We start from the raw sequence: 6,024 nt of genomic DNA, 5'->3' as shown, positions 1-6,024 counted from the left end.
AGTTGTGAAACGATTCCACATTTCCTTAAGTGCATACCAAATTCGTGACTTAAATATTCTCCTCCACGATCTGATCGTAAGAACTTTATCTTTCGGTCACGTTGATTCTCTACCTCATTCTGAAATTCCTTGAACTTTTCAAAGGTCTCAGACTTGTGTTTCATCAAGTAGACATACCCATATCTACTCAAGTCATCAGTGAGAGTGAGAACATAACAATATCCTCTGCGAGCCTCAACGCTCATTGGACCACACACATCAGTATGTATGATTTCCAATAAGTTGGTTGCTCGCTCCATTGTTCCAGAGAATGGAGTCTTGGTCATTTTGCCCATGAGGCATGGTTCGCATGTGTCAAATGATTCATAATTGAGAGACTCTAAAAGTCCATCAGCATGGAGCTTCTTCATGCGCTTGACACCAATGTGACCAAGGCGGCAGTGCCACAAGTATGTGGGACTATCATTATCAACTTTACATCTTTTGGTATTCACACTATGAATATGTGTAACATTACGTTCGAGATTCATTAAGAATAAACCATTGACCATCGGGGCATGACCATAAAACATATCTCTCATATAAATAGAACAACCATTATTCTCGGATTTAAATGAGTAGCCATCTCGTATTAAACGAGATCCAGATACAATGTTCATGCTCAAAATTGGCACTAAATAACAATTATTGAGGTTTAAAACTAATCCCGTGGGTAAATGTAGAGGCAGCGTGCCGACGGCGATCACATCGACCTTGGAACCATTCCCGACGCGCATCGTCACCTCGTCCTTCGCCAGTCTCCGCTTATTCTGCAGCTCCTGCTGTGAGTTACAAATATGAGCAACGGCACCGGTATCAAATACCCAGGAGTTACTACGATTACTGGTAAGGTACACATCAATTACATGTATATCACATATTCCTTTAGTGTTGCCGGCCTTCTTGTCCGCTAAGTATTTGGGGCAGTTCCGCTTCCAGTGACCCTTCCCTTTGCAATAAAAGCACTCAGTCTCAGGCTTGAGTCCATTCTTTGACTTCTTCGCGGCAACTGGCTTACTGGGTGCGGCAACATCTTTTCCGTCCTTCTTGAAGTTCTTCTTACCCTTGCCCTTCTTGAACTTGGTGGTTTTATTGACCATCAACACTTGATGTTCTTTCTTGATTTCTACCTCTGCCGACTTCAGCATTGAAAATACTTCAGGAATAGTTTTCACCATCCCCTGCATATTGTAGTTCATCACAAAGCTCTTGTAGCTTGGTGGGAGCGACTGAAGGATTCTGTCAATGACGGCCTCGTCCGGGAGGTTAATGTCCAGCTGGGACAGGCAGTTGTGCAACCCAGACATTTGAGTATGTGCTCACTGACAGAACTATTTTCCTCCATCTTACAACTATAGAACTTGTCGGAGACTTCATATCTCTCGACCCGGGCATGAGCTTGGAAAACCATTTTCAGCTCCTCGAACATCTCATATGCTCCGTGTTGCTCAAAACACTTTTGGAGCCCCGGTTCTAAGCTGTAAAGCATGCCGCACTGAACGAGGGAGTAATCATCAGCACATGACTGCCAAGCGTTCATAACATCTTGGTTCTCTGGGATGGGTGCATCACCTAGTGGTCCTTCTAGGACATATGCTTTCTTGGCAGCTATGAGGATGATCCTCAGGTTCCGGACCCAGTCCGTATAGTTGCTGCCATCATCTTTCAGCTTGGTTTTCTCTAGGAACGCGTTGAAGTTCATGTTGACATGAGTGTTGGCCATTTGATCTACAAGACATTTTGCAAAGATTTTAAGACTAAGTTCATGATAATTAAGTTCATCTAATCAAATTATTTAACGAACTCCCACTTAGATTTGACATCCCTCTAGTCATCTAAGTGTTACATGATCCGAGTCGACTAGGCCGTGTCCGATCATCATGTGAGACGGACTAGTCATCATCGGTGAACATCTCCATGTTGATCGTATCTTCCATACGACTCATGTTCGACCTTTCGGTCTCTGTGTTCTGAGGCCATGTCTGTACATGCTAGGCTCGTCAAGTTAACCTAAGTGTTTTGCATGTGTAAATCTGTCTTACACCCGTTGTGTGTGAACGTAGGAATCTATCACACCCGATCATCACGTGGTGCTTCGAAACGATGAACTTTAGCAACGGTGCACAGTTAGGGGGAACACTTTCTTGAAATTATTATGATGGATCATCTTATTTACTACCGTCGTTCTAAGTAAACAAGATGCATAAACATAATAAACATCACATGCAATTAAATAGTAGTGACATGATATGGCCAATATCATATAGCTCCTTTGATCTCCATCTTTGGGGCTCCATGATCATCTTCGTCACCGGCATGACACCATGATCTCTATCATCATGATCTCCATCATCGTGTCTCCATGAAGTTGCTCGCCAACTATTACTTCTACTACTATGGCTAACGGTTTAGCAATAAAGTAAAGTAATTACATGGCGTTAAATCATTGACAAGAAGGTCATACACTAATTAAGACAACTCCTATGTCTCCTGCCGGTTGTCATACTCATCGACATGCAAGTCGTGATTCCTATTACAAGAACATGATCTCATACATCACAATATATCATTCATCATTCATCACAACTTTTGGCCATATCACATCACAAAGCAATTGCTGCAAAAACAAGTTAGACGTCCTCTAATTGTTGTTGCATCTTTTACGTGGCTGCAATAGGGTTCTAGCAAGAACGTTTTCTTACCTACGAATAACCACAACGTGATTTGTCAACTTCTATTTACCCTTCATAAGGACCCTTTTCATCGAATCCGCTCCAACTAAAGTGGGAGAGATAGACACCGCTAGCCACCTTATGCAACTAGTGCATGTCAGTCGGTAGAACCTGTCTCACGTAAGCGTACGTGTAAGGTCGGTCCGGGCCGCTTCATCCCACAATACCACTGAAGCAAAATAAGACTAGTAGTAGCAAGAAAGTTGACAACATCTACGCCCACAACAGATTTGTGTTCTACTCGTGCAATAGAGAACTACGCATAGACCTAGCTCTTCATTCCACTATTCGGGAACGTTGCATAAATAAAAAAATTCCTATGTTAACTAAGATCCATCTATGAGGTCATCTAGCAACGAGATAGGGGAGTGCATCTACATACCCTTGTAGATCGCGAGCGGAAGCGTTCAAGAGAACGGGGTTGAGGGAGTCGTACTCGTCGTGATCCAAATCACCGGAGATCCTAGCGCCGAACGGACGGCACCTCCGCGTTCAACACACGTACGGTCGGCGTGAGGTCTCCCCCTTCTTGATCCACCAAGGGGGAAGGAGAGGTTGATGAAGATCCAGCATCACGACAACGTGGTGGTGGATGCAGCAGGGTTCCGGCAGGGCTTCGTCGAGCTTCTGCGAGAGGGAGAGGTGTAGCAGGGGAGAGGGAGGCGCCAAGACTTCAGGGTGCGGCTGCCCTCCCTTCCTCCCTTTATATAGGCCCCCGGGGGGGCGCCGGCCCTAGGAGATGGCATCTCCAAGGGGGCGGCGGCCAAGGGGGAGGCTTGCCCCCCAAGGCAAGTGGAGGCGCCCCCCCACCCTAGGGTTTCCAACCCTAGGCGCAGGGGGGGCCAAGGGGGGGGGGGCGCACCAGCCCACCAGGGGCTGGTCCCCTCCCCACTTCAGCCCACGGGGCCCTCCGGGATAGGTGGCCCCACCCGGTGGACCCCCGGGACCCTTCCGGTGGTCCCGGTACAATATCGGTGACCCCCAGAACTCAACCGATGGCCGAAACTGCACTTCCTATATATAATTCTTTACCTCCGAACCACTCCGGAACTCCTTGTGACATTCAGGATCTCATCCGGGACTCCGAACAACTTTCGGTTTGCTGCATATTCATATCTCTACAACCCTAGCGTCACCGAATCTTAAGTGTGTAGACCCTACGGGTTCGGGAGACACGTAGACATGACCGAGACGGCTCTCCGGTCAATAACCAACAGCGGGATCTGGATAGCCATGTTGGCTCCCACATGCTCCTCGATGATCTCATCGGATGAACCACGATGTCGAGGATTCAAGCAACCCCGTATACAATTCCCTTTGTCAATCGGTATTTTACTTGCCCGAGATTCGATCGTCGGTATCCCAATACCTCGTTCAATCTCGTTACCGGCAAGTCACTTTACTCATACCGTAATGCATGATCCCGTGACCAGACACTTGGTCACTTTGAGCTCATTATGATGATGCACTACCGAGTGGGCCCAGAGATACCTCTCCATCATACGGAGTGACAAATCCCAGTCTCAATCCGTGTCAACCCAACAGACACTTTCGGAGATGCCCGCAGTATACCTTTATAGTCACCCAGTTACGTTGTGACGTTTGATACACCCAAAGCACTCCTACGGTATCCGGGAGTTACACGATCTCATGGTCTAAGGAAAATATACTTGACACTGGAAAAGCTCTAGCAAACGAACTACACGATCTTGTGCTATGCTTAGGATTGGGTCTTGTCCATCACATCATTCTCCTAATGATGTGATCCCGTTATCAATGACATCTAATGTCCATAGTCAGGAAACCATGACTATTTGTTGATCAACGAGCTAGTCAACTAGAGGCTGACTAGGGACATATTGTGGTCTATGTATTCACACGTGTATTACGATTTCCGGATAATACAATTATAGCATGAATAAAAACAATTATCATGAACAAGGAAATATAATAATAATCCTTTTATTGTTGCCTCTAGGGCATATTTCCAACAGGTTCTTCCAAGATCTCATCAGCATAAGCCGGCTTGCATACTTCCACACAGGTATTTTCAAGAAACCATGTGAGATAGTTGTTGACCGCGATCGGGCAGTGCTCACGAAGCTGGGCTCGTTTTCCAGCCCTAGCTTGCTCCACACTAAGCGCGAACTCTACGACATACTTCCTGTGATGCTTGGCCCAATCCTTGATCTTACGCTGCTTTTTCCTATCCAACCTGCAAGTTAGAAACATAATATTACCACCATTGAAACAGCCGAGAAGCCGTTAAGTGCTAGTTAGAAACAGAAACTTACTCGTGTAGCACCTTGTCCGTGTCTTGCCACTCCGGCGGAAATGACTGGAACAAACCAAACTGACGGAACACCCGATGTGGCAGGTGAAGCTCAACCGCCCAGTTGCATATGAGTGGGCACCGCATATGCTAGAGATCCCTATCCCTACTGCACATCGGATTCAGACTGAACTCTGGCGTGCAACCAAAACTCTCTCCTTTTCCATACGGCTCCCATTCCACCTGCAAAAATGGGATATAATGCAAAATTGATATCGAGTTACGATAGAAGCATGATAATCACTTATGCAATGTCCATTCACCTGCTCAGGAGTGATCGCGTCCAGCTCGCTCTTGTACAACTTGTACATGACCGACGGATCATCCGTCGTGTCATTTAACACATCCCACTTGTAAGCCTAAGTGGGGCGCCGTAGTGGGTCGTGTTTGTCGTCCCAATCCTCGTACTTAACGATCTTCGGCTGTCCAACCGACAAACGCTCCCAGCTCCATATGGAAAGTGCGAGCATACAACCACCAATACCTCCAGATGGCCTACAACAGGCTTCGTCCAGCTGCACATAAAAGAGAACATGATTGAATTAACAACAAGATAGCATTGATAATGTAGCAATGAAGTGAAAAGGAAACAACTTCGTACCTGTCGATACAAGTAAGCTAGTGTCGCCGAACCCCAACTCCATTTGCTATCGAAGATGGTCAACGCCTTCAGCCACATCCATGGAGCATTCTTGCCTATGCCATCAGCAAACATAGTCCTGGATATCACGTACCACATGTACACACGAGCATATGTCTTCACCGTGTCCTCATTAGCATCCTCATGGCAAGTACTAAAGTTCGATTGAATCCAAGTGAGAGGAGCACCGGTTGCGACTCTTTCCTTCTTCTTGTCTCCTGCTTCTGGTTCACGAGGCTCCGGAGGAACCATACCAATAAGGGCATGCATCTGCACGCGCC

Source organism: Triticum aestivum, chromosome 7B (genome assembly GCF_018294505.1).
Source record: "Triticum aestivum cultivar Chinese Spring chromosome 7B, IWGSC CS RefSeq v2.1, whole genome shotgun sequence".
Lineage (NCBI taxonomy): Eukaryota > Viridiplantae > Streptophyta > Magnoliopsida > Poales > Poaceae > Triticum > Triticum aestivum.
Note: the sequence above shows the minus strand (reverse complement) of the source record.